This window comes from Ptychodera flava (genome assembly GCF_041260155.1).
Source record: "Ptychodera flava strain L36383 chromosome 3 unlocalized genomic scaffold, AS_Pfla_20210202 Scaffold_25__1_contigs__length_14229661_pilon, whole genome shotgun sequence".
Taxonomy (NCBI): Eukaryota; Metazoa; Hemichordata; class Enteropneusta; family Ptychoderidae; genus Ptychodera; species Ptychodera flava.
This window is the reverse complement of record NW_027248279.1, coordinates 8,967,197-8,982,161: the sequence shown is the minus strand read 5'-3', so window position 1 is coordinate 8,982,161 and position 14,965 is coordinate 8,967,197. Positions and strand designations below refer to the sequence as shown.

Genomic DNA, 14,965 nt, shown 5'->3' with positions numbered 1-14,965 from the left:
AGAGCCTGCATTCACTTGTAAAGGAATTGCATCATGACAGAGAGCCTAGTTGTTAGACTGTGCTAGGGTAAATATGTCATTACTAATCAGACTAGTCTTGCATGGATTATTTATGACTAGAAATGAAAAATGAATGTCATAGAAATGACAGTCACAATATGTAATTGAGACATTTGACCCATTATATACGCTGAGTTGTAGCTCCTCTTGTCATTTACCTGGATTTTAGTCTGCAGACTAATTGAGCAGAATAAAGCAGCTGATCTGATGGCTTTGTTATGGAGAACAAAAAACAATTTCCTGGGCTTTAGATAAATTACTTTTTAAGAAACTTCAATGATGGCTGTCGCTTGGATAATTCATCCTTTGAAATGGAAGTTTAGGCATTACACTGGAAGCTGGATTTTCCCAATGCACATAATGTCTGATCATTACTGTGTGGGTAGGGATGGTGTTAATGTATTGATCTCTTGAGATCTGGAACAATACCATGGTAATAATAGTATCAAGTTAGCAAAGACACTAAGAATGCACATTTTACCAAATTTGTTCATTTTTCTTGATAATCATAATGTTGTGCTAGGAAATATGTCAATGTTGAACTGAAAATACAACCAGGATACTTTGTCTGGGCTTTGTCACTAATGTCAAGCTTGTCATGACATAATATTTGTCAGACTATTTGGGTTTTAGAAAACGAGGAATAAATAGGAAAGAAGAAAAGAAAACAGTTACAGATGCAAAGTTCTGTGTCTGTATTATATTGAATCTAATGTCTTGTCAACAATTTTGATAAAGATCCACCAGAAATGAGACAGTATTGGTCAACAATATGTCATCAATTATTTTTCTGCTTTTGTGAGCTGGCCATGTTAGATTTAGTTTACACTTTAGAGTTAATTCTATTTCCTGGCTAGAAGGGCTATTTCCTCATAGAAAATCGTCTCCATGTACCAGTATTCACCATGTACCAGTATTCACCATGTACCAGTATTCACCATGTACCAGTATTCACCATGTACCAGTATTCACCATGTACCAGTATTCACAAAGCATGCTAGAGGTAATTTTCTTACACAAGCAATAGGAGTATAACTTTTCTTATAGATACAGTAACATGACTGCATAAGCCCAGCCCTGGACCCACATCTGACCCATCATTTGACTGTGACAATCTTCTTGAACTTGTATGAACTTGCAAAACTATTCTGCAAAAACTAGATCAACATTTCTCTCTTGACTTGCATTCCACAGAAACATGATGGCAATCATTTCTTACAAAAAAGTGAAAACTCTGTCAGAGAGCAAAGAGATCACAAGTTAGATTTTACCGACAAATTGCCAATATCAGCTAGACCTGCCAAGCTGTGCTAGACCTGCCAAGCTGGGCTAGACCTGCCAAGCTGGGCTAGACCTGCCAAGCTGGGCTAGATGATACACATTAAAATTCAAACGATGTTTTTTATGTTTATTGTGTAGATCCATTTACACCTTAGCATTTACTTATATCTGTTCTTAAGTTTAACAAATTGTTAGTCATTTAAAGTTTAATGTGTTAAAGTTTAATGTCATCTGTTCCCTGTCTGGACAATAAAAGTGATTTAACGCAGGTTGTTGTATGTTGGAAACTTTGGCCAGGTTGGCAAATTTACTTTGTTTCATCATCAGTCTCTTCATAAAAATGTTGTTTGATATTTTTCATATTTTAATGAAAAATTCATTATTGAAAGTTGCCAGTAAAATATTTGTAATACCATGGCTGACTTTCTAGTTTATGTGAACTGCAAGTGTTTCAGTGTAAATACAACAGTAATTTACATAAGCAGTTAGACAGTCAAAGTTTTTTCAGTACTTGAAATGCTCCAGATAGAATTTTCTTCTAAAATAAAATTTTATCCAGCTTGTTCTCCTATTTCACTTAATCATGACATAAATGTGACGTTACTTTCCCTGCTCAATGCTTAGACACTGCTCGCAGCACAAACTTGCCAAACATGAATTTATGTAATTGTATTCCTCAGCCATGATGGTTTTGTTTGAATGTGAGAATATGAAAACTTTCTCCACAGGGATAAAAGATAAGGAAAAAGGACACAATCTGTGCAAAAACCTTGGGAAGAGAATGTTTCATATTTCAGTAAAATTGAAAGTTCGATGAAGAAAGAAATCATGAATAATTAATGAGGTAAGCATTAGCAGCAGAGCTGATTGATGGTGGAGGGACTGAGGTTTTTAAGAATGAGCCATTAGGGACAGACATTGATGATAGACACAGATGACTGGATCTAGAATTAGTGAATCATTCTCAGTTGTCTCTAAAGTTGAGCTGCTGTGTTCTGGTCCTCAGTTGTGAGCTTTATTGTCATATCAAAGGCTGCCAACATTACAGTTTGCTGTTTCATGTAAGTTTTGCATTTATTGTATCTGTCATGTTTGTAATATTGTCAGGTTTTCATGATATGGTAGTATCTAAGTATTACTATGACACTACTGAACGGAAACTGACTTACTCTTTAGAGAAAGATATTTTTGATCAAAAAACTGCAAAAGTTCTTTAGAGTGTCATAAAGTCATTGTTCTTCATTGTAAACAATCCAAAATACAATATTAGGTTGCGTTAATCTGTAATATGTCTCATCATTTGCCATAAAAATTTAGTTTTCAAAGACATGTTTTAACGTCCTTGAGAATTACTCTTCTCAGTGCAACTAGATCATGATTACCATTTCCTCTGCTGAAAGTTCTCTGATTCGATGGAATTACAGTGGTCTTACTCTTAGCACAAAAACACATGATTACAATTTTTGAAAATTCTGCTACCAGTAGCATGTAAGTAGCGGTCAGACTATAGAGTGTATAATACTTGTTTTCTGCTAAAATACTACTGATGTCATTGATTTGTGTCTGACTTCTGACAAATGGTGATATGTAGCATTTTGACTGTCTTTAATCCTGGATAATGGACACTAGGTTAATCTCTATAATATCTTTTTCAGTTTCAAAAATTTGATAAGGTATTGTTCAAGTTCCATTTGTAATCTCCAATGTCATCTCTCTGCATCAAATTCCAGTGATTTCACAAATGTTTTTGTAAATTTCCATTGATATTACCAAAGTTTGTATCAATTTTGATAATTTTATCTACATTTTATCACAATCTCAAACATAAAGAAACAACTCTGTTGTGTTTTGATCTGGGTATTGGCAACTGAACTTCCATTTTGCTACTGATACAAACGTTACATTTTTTATATTAAACTTAAAAAGTAAGCATAAATAGACTAATATGATATTAAACTCGACAAGTTGCATAAATAGTCAATTATTGATAATAAACTTGATATAAAGTCACATAAATAGACAAATATTGATAATAAACTTGATATAAAGTCACATAAATAGACATTGATAATAAACATTGATATAAAGTCACATAAATAGACAAAATTGATAATAAACTTGATATAAAGTCACATAAATAGACAAATATTGATAATAAACTTGATATAAAGTCACATGAATAGACAAATATTGATAATAAACTTGATATAAAGTCACATAAATAGACAAATATTGATATTAAACTTGGCAAGTAGCATTAGTAGATACATGATGAATTATGTCAAGTCTTGAATTAATGACTTTGAAATGAAGAGTGTCTGCAATAACTAACACACAACCCAAATTATAAAGGCTGTGCATAAATTCAAACACATGACAATCAGAACTCATTTAGACTGAGGGGTAGAGGATTTAGTGCTAATTGTCATTGAGACTGAGGGGGAGAGGGTTTAGTGCTAATTGTCATTTAGACTGAGGCGGAGAGGGTTTAGTGCTAATTGTCATTGAGACTGAGGGGTAGAGGATTTAGTGCTAATTGTCATTGAGACTGAGGGGAGAGGGATTAGTGCTAATTGTCATTGAGACTGAGGGGGAGAGGGTTTAGTGCTAATTGTCATTGAGACTGAGGGGGAGAGGGTTTAGTGCTAATTGTCATTGAGACTGAGGGGGAGAGGAATTATTGCTAATTGTCATTAGACTGAGGGGGAGAGGAATTAGTGCTAATTGTCATTGAGACTGAGGGGGAGAGGGTTTAGTGCTAATTGTCATTGAGACTGAGGGGAGAGGGTTTAGTGCTAATTGTCATTGAGACTGAGGGGGAGAGGATTTAGTGCTAATTGTCATTGAGACTGAGGGGGAGAGGGTTTAGTGCTAATTGTCATTGAGACTGAGGGGGAGAGGGTTTAGTGCTAATTGTCATTTAGACTGAGGGGGAGAGGGTTTAGTGCTAATTGTCATTGAGACTGAGGGGGAGAGGATTTAGTGCTAATTGTCATTGAGACAGGGGGAGAGGATTTAGTGCTAATTGTCATTGAGACTGAGGGGGAGAGGGTTTAGTGCTAATTGTCATTGAGACTGAGGGGAGAGGGTTTAGTGCTAATTGTCATTGAGACTGAGGGGGAGAGGGTTTAGTGCTAATTGTCATTTAGACTGAGGGGGAGAGGAATTAGTGCTAATTGTCATTTAGAGTGAGGGGGAGAGGGTTTAGTGCTAGTTGTCATTTAGACTGAGGGGAGAGGAATTAGTGCTATTGTCATTGAGACTGAGGGGTAGAGGGTTTAGTGCTAATTGTCATTGAGACTGAGGGGGAGAGGAATTAGTGCTAATTGTCATTTAGACTGAGGGGGAGAGGGTTTAGTGCTAATTGTCATTGAGACTGAGGGGGAGAGGAATTATTGCTAATTGTCATTTAGACTGAGGGGGAGAGGGTTTAGTGCTAATTGTCATTGAGACTGAGGGGGAGAGGATTTAGTGCTAATTGTCATTGAGACTGAGGGGTAGAGGATTTAGTGCTAATTGTCATTGAGACTGAGGGGGAGAGGGTTTAGTGCTAATTGTCATTGAGCAAAGTAATAAAAACTAGACACTGTAAGTTACGCCAAAGGAACGTATTGCCATTCAGATTGTCAAGATATTTGTTGCTCACTGTATCAGCAGTTTACCTTCAGATTATCTCTTTCATCAATTTATCCTGTTTACGGGAAGTTAAAATCATTATTTCATCCCCAGATTTTGAATTTTTCAAACTTTCCTGAGTTTAGTGGCAACAGGGTTTAAAGGTCAAATGTAATGAGTTTAGTATGGCATACTCCTACTTTGATTATAATTGATTTCCTTTAAAACCAGAAACTTTGACCACATCACCAGCATTTAAGCCATGCTGTACTGGCTACCAGTCTATAAGTGCATTGAATAGGCAATTTTGCTGCTAATTTTTCATGCTTTACATAGTAATGCTCCATCCACCGTACAGTAGTGACTTGTTAAGCATCTACCAAAGTAATCGACATTTCCAGTCTGGAAATCAATACTTATACCTGTTGGTTGTTCCTATAGATGCACTTTTAAAGTATTTGGACATCATGCATTTTGCTGTAAAGCACCAAGGATGTGGAACTGTCTCTCATGGCGTCTTAGAGTAGAGAGTCTACGTCAATTGATAGCTTTAAACAAGGACTGAAATCTCATTTGTACAATAAGACTTTACACATTGTACACCTTTTTGACTTTGTTTTGTAAAGTCCTGTGGGCGATTTTATGGATATATCACTATGTAAATATTATTATTGTTGTTGTTATTGTTATCATTTATTGACAGTCCCTAGGAAACACATCATGTTTAAAAGCTATATGTACTAACACACTCCTTCTGTCTTAGTTTATTGTTCTAGTTCTACAGTAAAATTTTGTAAACTGAAATTGCTAGCATTGTTCAACAACTTGGACAAGTGCTTTAGAAAAAAAATGGCTCTTAAAATTTTAATGTGGAAGGCTCTGTTAACAATTTATGATCAAAATAATCAGTTACCGCAAATTTGTTGAATAATTTACAAAGTGTAGATGAGTAAAACTGAAGTACTTACCGGCACAGCGGCAGGCAATTTGCAATCCTCATTCATATTTCATAGATTACAAATACACCCATATTCAGAGTCACCTTTATGTCACGTTATATCAACTGTATATTCCAGATGGGTATGTAGCTTGTGTCTTTGTTTTATTCTTTGTCACCATTCCCATTTGTAAAATTACAGCTTCTAAAATCAGAAAATGACTTTGGTAGGGAGCTAAAAATGACAGGATTTCCTACTGTGGTAAAATCTGCTGAACCACTTTTGTCTAGTGTAATTACAGACAGTAAGGAAAGTCTCCCACAAGTGGTATATATTTTGAAAAGTGATAGTGACACAGAAGCACATCTCTGTGCCTTTAATCCGTGTAATTATATCATTGCCTAAGGATATAGAGGAAGTAATAGCTACCGCACTGTCTGAATCTCACTTGTAATTGATGGTTTGGATGACATACAACTCTCTGTTGAAACTCATTCTGTGTCCACCAACTCAAGAAACCAATTCCCCTTAATGTTTGTTTAATGTTAAACCTAGCCCCTATATTGTGTAGTCAAGCTGAGAGTTCGCATCCAAGTATTGTACAATGTAATGTAATGTATCTATGAAGTGGATAAAATTGTCTCCCATTGTGATTTGTTCATATTATGATGACACTGACAAGCTGAGCAGTCTGTGCTCTCTTAAGTTTGTACTGCCTCAAGCTATTTTCAAATCAGATCTAATTTTTTTTTCTTTTTCATCCATAAATGGAGGCAGATTAAGCAATTATTTATCAAGATTTACCTGCAGGCAGTTCGATTACAGTGCATTGTGATGAAACGACTAGGCACCAAATGTAAAAGAAAAAGGAAACACTGTACGTGTAGGTTGTCATTTTTCAAAAAGAAATGTACATGTATGCCGGGGATTAAGGACCAAACATGTAATATTTTATCCACAATCAATGTCAAAACAATTTTTGGTTTCCAATTGAACTGTTTTCCTCATCCCTTTTAAGGAGAGCATAACATGTTGAATGATAATATGTGGCAGTGTCATAGCGAAAGACTGGGCCTTTCATGACGATGATTGTAAAAATGGTTAATTGCAGCAAATGACATCAAATTTCTAACACCGTAGTGTGCTGTCACTAACAACATGCCCTGTGATTCAAAGACAAATGAATTTTCTACAAAATGTTAAATTGTACACAAAGAAAGAGTATGAACAGGGATGCTTTGTGTTTTTTTCCAATCATTAGAATTCTGTGCGTTTACTCTATGTTCCCCAAGTACTGTATTCCCATTGCCTCAAGGGTCAGCCTTATGTTAGTTACTAGTTCAATATGTCAACTATTGTTTCTGTATCAGTGAAGGGGTCATGCGTAAGGAATTTAACTATGAAGTACCTTCTGGGAATAGTCTTGCTAATACCATGCATTTGCAATAATCACCACAGAAAATGTAGCATCCAAATATCCAATTCCAATGGAATAGCGTTTCAATTGTCACTCTTAAAAGTCTAGAGAGGAAAATATGCTTCTACCAGTAAATGCCAACATAATTGTTTTCACATGATTCAAAGTGTGAAATTTTTTAAAACATTTTGGTGAAAGTTTTGTTTATTTCTATTCATGATATTATATTAATTAAAGTTATTAGAAAGAGTATTTAGTATTGATTGTTAAGTTGCAATGAAAGAATCTAATCTGAAATGAGTTGGTTTTAAGGGAATCACGGGACTACATCAAGGACACGTAGAAAAATCTGCATTACAAAGGACACCGACTACTGAAATGATAAAATATTCATCTGCTCACTTTCCGTGTTTGTAAATACCAAACACCATTGTTAGGTTTTCAGAGCTGGAAGGGATTTAGCATTTAAAGCTGTAATATCTCCAAGTGGATGGGAATAATCTGTCCAAAGTGTAGCATTAAAGCTGTAATGTCTTCAAGTGAATGGGAATAATCTGTCCAAAGTATAGCATTAAAGCTGTAATATCTCCAAGTGGATGGGAATAATCTGTCCAAAGTGTAACATTAAAGCTGTAATGTCTTCAAGTGAATGGGAATAATCTGTCCAAAGTGTAGCATTAAAGCTGTAATATCTCCAAGTGGATGGGAATAATCTGTCCAAAGTATAGCATTAAAGCTGTAATGTCCCCAAGTGGATGGGAATAATCTGTCCAAAGTGTAGCATTAAAGCTGTAATGTCTTCAAGTGAATGGGAATAATCTGTCCAAAGTATAGCATTAAAGCCGTAATATCTCCAGGTGGATGGAAATAATCTGTCCAAAGTGTAGCAGTAAAGCTGTAATGTCTCCAAGTGAATGGGAATAATCTGTCCAAAGTATAGCATTAAAGCCATAATATCTCCAGGTGGATGGGAATAATCTGTCCAAAGTGTAGCATTAAAGCCGTAATATCTTCAGGTGGATGGGAATAATCTGTCCAAATTTGGCATTAAAGCTATAATGTTTTCAAAAGTGAAGGACTGACAGCTTCATCCTAAATGCTCTGAAACAGACTTTTTCTGTCTGTTTTACAATTAATTTATTGAGAGTGCAGCAGATGAATTTCACGTCTATGGGCAATGAGTACATTAAATCTTAAACAGACTATAAAAGTGAAATTACCAGTATGTGATGAATGGTTCATTGACTGTTCGTACAGAGACAGAATCAGAGCCCTGACTTTTCTTACAGGGATAAAATCAGAGCCCTGACTATTCATACAGGGACAGAATCAGAGCCCTGACTATTTGTACAGGGACAGAATCAGAGCCCTGACTTTTCTTACAGGGACAAAATCAGAGCCCTGACTATTTGTACAGAGATAGAATCAAGAACCCTGACTATTTTTGTACATGGACAGAACCAGAGCCCTGACTATTTGTGCAGGGACAGAATCAAGAGCCCTGACTTTTCTTACAGGGACAAAATCAGAACCCTGACTATTTGTACAGGGACAGAATCAAGAGCCCTGACTATTTGTACAGGGACAGCGTTTCCGTTACAATTTCAAAACTTGCGTACGATTTTACGCAACTGAGTTTTTATTTGCGTAAAATGTATTCAAAATGCGTACGGCAGGAATCAGTATCTGAAGTGAGCTGGGCAGTCTTTTCTGTAAAATTTGGGGGGTTTCCTGTGATGCGCATGCTCTATTAACAAAAAACAACAACCTGGGGGGCTTCAAGGCGTAGCTGAACATTTACCATGCCGTGATGCGTGTCCCGTATATGATCGTTGAGCAGCCCAATGAGTTCATGTTCAAAGAAAATACCTTTTGACTACGAAATTAGTGTTTTCAAAGGGCCAACAAAAAGCAGGTACCGTTCAAAGTCCAGCGGAACCTCTCAAGAATGCAACCCGACAGACTCTAAATGGTCACCCGTAAACACTTTCCAAATAACATTCGACGTAATGACCATTAACTGTATTGTGTTACCAACAACGTAGACTCGATCGATTCTCGAATTTTTTGCATCTGTAGTGCCATTGTCTGTACAGAACTGATTGACATGACGTATTGTGCTGATGAAATACAATGTTGCATAAAGTGCTGTGGTCTGCTAAAGTCTAAAATGTTGCAATATCATGATAAATGTCACTTGCAAGCAGGTGCATATGTTCTATTTTTGTCCTGCATTGAACCACGTTCAGGCAATGTAGTGCGGGTCAAATACGTCGTGTCATTGGGCGGCATTTCTCAATGCGTATTTGTTTACGCAGTCATGATTTTTTTTGCGTATTTCCGAACAATTTTGCGTAAAATACGCAGGATTTTGCGTTAACGGAAACACTGCAGGGACAGAATCAGAGCCCTGACTTTTCTAAGGGACAAAATCAGAACCCTGACTATTTGTACAAGGACAGAATCAAAAGCCCTGACTATTTGTACAGGGACAGAATCAGAGCTCTGACTATTTGTACAGAGAGCCCTGACTTTTCTTACAGGGACAAAATCAGAACCCTGACTATTTGTACAGGGACAGAATCAGAGCACTGACTATTTTTACAGGGACAGAATCAGAGCCCTGACTATTTGTACAGGGACAGAATCAGAGCTCTGGCTGTTCTTACAGGAACAGAATCAGAGCCCTGACCATTCTTAAAGGGGAAATATTTGAGCTCAGGCTACTCTATAAGGGACAGAATCAGAGGTGTGACTATTCCTAATAGGGAAGACTGAGGTATATTCAGAATATTCTTCAAGAGGCAGTATTTGAGATTTTGAAAAATTTTAGTGATAGAATCAACTTGATTTTAGCAAAGATCAAGTTGTGCATCACTCTAGCTGTTCTTCAGTAGATGTACTTTATATGTGCAATTTGTGAATATTAAATGTATCTGTCAAGCCTGTTGAAATGCATGAAAAATTTCACCAGCTAACACTCCTGTATGAGTTCAGTGTCAGTGAATTTGGATTTCATTTGAACAGCACATGGATACAAATTATGGAAAGTAGGCAGCATTGAATGTATTCTACAACCATAAGTACAGTGTGTTGTCCAAACTGAAACAGCAGTAATTTCTTTTAAGTCTAATGACTACGAAAGTGATAGTAGGTGATAGTGAAGGAAATATTTCTATTATTAAAAATGTACCGGTAGTCTTTGAAGGGCAACAGAATTTCGTATCATCATTTCATAAATTGATGTTTTCAATCATTGCGCACACTCTGTGCCTAGGGTTCTGTTATAAGGATACGGCACATCTGTCCCTTGAGTCACTGAAAATATGGAAAATTCATCAGTTTTGACTCATAATGGGTTTTTAGGTTCCCTAGGGTGTACCCTAGAAACAATTTTGCTGTTGTAATGCAGGCTGTATGCTTCAAGGGCAGATTTTATATTCAGCTTTGTCGCCATTCTAACAGAGTTTCCTGTGCTCTACTGAAAGGGCAGTAGGAAATGTGATACATAGACTTCAATGGCAAGTGTATTCATCGTGTTACTATGCTAATCGTCCATGAGACATCCATGCATACAATTATTTTGTTACTATAAAAATAATAAGAATAATAATCATGTTTATTTCAAGAACCACTTCAAATAACAAAGACCAAATAAAGTGATAATATATTCAAGTATAAAAATAATACTATCCCCATTACAAGCACATTAAACACATTTTTTAAAACATTTTTTCCAGAAAGATATTTTCACAGGTACAAAAAGTGGCAGCGATTGGTAGATTTTCACTGTCCTTAACCTCCAATAAAACTTTTGCATAAAGTGCATTGTTTGCATTCGAATGTTGTAATATTAAACTGAACTGAAGCTCCGGCAATGCTCACTTGTCTATGGTGATCAAATCGGTAGATTGTAAATAACACTGGAAAAGATGTAGGTTTTGTCTTCATCAAGGTACTAGACAAAATACACGCAATGTTTACATTCAGTTTCAAACATTTGTAATTTATTTTTTCATTGCTACCATAGTTTAATTTGAAAGTTTCTTATCCTCTGACACAAATGCAAATTAATTAATAATTTATAAAAATGTAGCATGATACCGTTTGTGTAGTTTTTGTGGCATTATGTGTGAGATTCAATGTAATTGTAACCTAGCTGTGAATTGCGGATCCGCTGTATTGTGCATTGGTGTTTTGAAAGCTGTATGGAGCAGAGTGCATTCCTATGTACATTCCATGTATGGAGCAGTGTACATTCCTATGTACATTCCATGTATGGAGCAGTGTGCATTCCTTTGTACATTCCATGTATGGAGCAGTGACATCCCTGTGTACATCACATGTACGGAGCACTGTGCATTCCTATGTACATTCCATGTATGGAGCAGTGTACATTCCTATGTACATTCCATGTATGGAGCAATGTACATCCCTGTGTACATCACATGTATGGAGCAGTGTGCATTCCTATGTACATTCCATGTATGGAGCAGTGTACACCCTTGTGTACATCACATGTATGGAGCAGTGTACATTCCTATGTACATTCCATGTATGGAGCAGTGTGCATTCCTATGTACATTCCATGTATGGAGCAGTGTACATTCCCACAGTATGTACATTCCGTGTCTGGAGCAGTGTGCATTCCTATATACACAGTGTTCTCACCAGGCCGTGATTCCTTGACATTCTCGCATATATTTCTGTTTTGTCGCGGATTTCTGGGTCATGTCTGCCAATAGTGGCGCGCATTTCAAATTATAAACTTTCATGGAGCAAGCCGTATGCAATTATGCATGGAAAAATAAAGGACTCAACAACAGCTTAACAACTTTTTTATAAACACTCAGTAAACACATCAACTGATACTGAACATCAGTGCCTTTTAATGAAAATTCTATGGGACTTTTGTTCTTTCCAGTGTGAAAGTGCACTGATATTAAAAGTTGAACCTTTCCATTTCGGGGCCCTCTACCATAATAGTAGTTAGAGTGTCTAGCCGTTCAGCACGAAGTTGATTTCTGTCATAAGTTATGTTGTTTTGCACACTAAATCCCCTTTCACAGTCAGCAGAAGGCCAAATTAGTGCTATGGCATCTATTTAGATTAGGAAACATATATGATGTTTGTAAATAATCATCACATTTTGACGTGAAATTTCGGCCGCCAGCCAAGGCTACAAATTTTGCAAATTGATTGAAGCATGGGCGTAAAAATAGACGTCCATGTTCTCACATATGAGTTCGCCTAGAATAATATACTTATCACATGCACAAGCCAATAATTAATAAATAAGAGAAGTTTTCTCCATCTATTCCACGTTTAAACCTCTGCACTACTTTTGGAATAATATCATCAATCGCCAGTGGGCAAGTTGTCAATGATTTCCAGTTGTAGGTATTAGTTCGCGTTGGCGAGGAATGGAGCAAATACCTGATGATATAACACAACACATACCTTCCTTAAAGTTCATACACGATTTCAAACATAGCAAAGACTTTTTTTTTGGTCAGCGGGACAAAACGTCCCACAAAATTTTTTTTCTGGAGAGAACACTGTGTAAAGCAGCAGTTAGACTGTTGACAGTCCCTGGTGATGTGCCTTTTCTGTCTCTTATTGGTGTAGTCTCTTACACATATGACAGAGAGGCGAATCGCAAGTGTAGCGCTGAATGCGTGAGCTGGGCATTCCGAAAACATGTGTTGACACAAGGGATGTGTCTGTTGGAGGACTTGGGTTGCTATTAATTTATTCATAAGATATGACGTTTGAACATGGCGGAGGCAAAGGAAGAAATTTTCTGTCACCATGGTGGGTTTGTACTGTTTCCAGCTGGCCTTATTGTGATCAGTGACCTGCAACCTGCCTCACCTGTCAATCATTTCCTCTGTGTTAGGTTACAACAGCGTTTCCCTGTTGTTGCCATTGAGGGCGCAGCAGACGGCAACAGTCCCTAATGCCATATGGCACTCGCGGCTTATACGCTTGCGATTCCCCTATTGTCATATGTGCAAGAGACTACAGCAACAAGAGACAGAAAAGGTGCAAGGGATTGTCAACAGTCTATGGAGCAGTGTGCATTCCCATATACATCACATAATGTAAAGACTACCTTGTCAGGATATCAAATATTGAAAATTTGAAAGCTGGTCTCAGGAACTAGATGTGTGTATAACTACAATACAAACGTGTCAATGTACCAGGGGTGTTTGTCACATTGTTTGCTGGGTTTTGAGTTTACAGGAATTTCAAATTCTTCACTTTTGCTGCACAGAAGGTTAATTTTAGGTTTTTAGCATTCTGTAAGTTTGTCTGTTGTCTTGGAAACCAGACATGAGATGAATTGCACAGCATTTCAGTTGTGAGGTTCACTGTGTCAAAGGTCATAGTAAGATCTGATGGAATGAGATAAGAATGACAATTTCAGATATTAGAACGGATTAATATAGAGGGATTATAGCCATCCAAATGGGATCAACCTATCCTATGCTGACACCTGCTCTGAAGCTAGTACAACTCAAACCAGTCAATTGGCAATGACCATAAGGCACAGAATGAATTTTAAATACAACCAAGTGTAATGGACCAATCATAGATGACTGCCGTCATTTATGTGTTATCGTGCAAGAACAAACCAACCAATCAGTGAGTGTGTAATGAACCTTGTTTTGGGTCATTACTACAAAAATCAAGTATCAGGCAACATGCATACATATCACTATCTAATCACTGCCTAATTACACTTAAAACAGATGAACTGGCAACAAACAAGACATTTGTTTTGCTTTTTATTGATTTCTTCATTTTGTGACGGCAGTCTTCCAGAACAGTGCTTCTATTTATCTAAAGCAAAAACTCTCTTGTTTCTATTAATTGCAGATTCAGGGAAGATTGTTTCTCAAAGAAAGATTAAGAAGATTACAAGTTGCTGAGTGTTGATGTCATGAGGTTTGTAAACAAGATGAACAGTTATGTTGTTGAAAAATGAATAGCTTTCTGCAGACAAACAGTGCATGTATTGTGTTCATAAGTCTTTCACAGAAATTTGTAAAGCATTGTGACTCATAATGGCCTGGTTGTACTGAGTAATGGCTGTGAACAGCATTGCCTGCTGCTTTGAAAATATCTCCTCCATGTCAAGCCATTTGATCAGTATTTCAAAATCATAGAAGATGCATTGTACTACAGTTCTTTTTAATGTCTGTTAAGGGAAAGTAAGTGTTTTTCAATTGTTAAATGTAGCAATGCAGTTTGCTGAAATGGTCAACATATGTGTATTTGAAAAGTTTCCTGTACGGTAATTTCCAGAAAAGGTATTGTTCTCCCAAGCTACTTATTTTATTCCTCCCATGCTGGATACGGCTTCCATCAAGGAACTGGTAGATATCATCCCTTCAATGGATCCCTTTGTGAAAGTACAGTGCCGTCCAGTTTTCTGAAAATCAATGCTTCTTTGAAACGCTGAAAAACACCTATTGATTTACAAGTCCTTGATCATGGATTCTGACTCTGTCATATTCACGTCCTACACACTCTCTGTCTTTTCACATCCTTTCTTGTTGTTTCCATTTACTGTATGTTGAAATCTCTTGGTAGATGTCCAGGTGGACATGTCTGTCTTCAGAGAAAGGCTTCACGGTAAAATCTTATG

At 36.8% G+C, this 14,965-nt stretch overlaps 1 protein-coding gene across 8 annotated transcripts in view; it reads left to right on the top strand.

Moving 5' to 3' along the window:
• LOC139125284 (cell adhesion molecule-related/down-regulated by oncogenes-like) overlaps positions 1-14,965 on the top strand; it is a 235,847-nt gene that overhangs the window by 78,684 nt on the left and 142,198 nt on the right. For 6 of the 8 annotated variants that reach the window (XM_070691371.1, XM_070691381.1, XM_070691367.1 and 3 more), the window contains one exon: positions 14,194-14,262. The gene's annotated coding sequence lies outside the window, so the exon portion shown is untranslated. Of the gene's footprint in view, positions 1-2,069; positions 2,186-14,193; positions 14,263-14,965 lie in introns of all 8 variants that reach the window. The other 2 variants (XM_070691369.1, XM_070691373.1) reach the window with 1 other exon arrangement.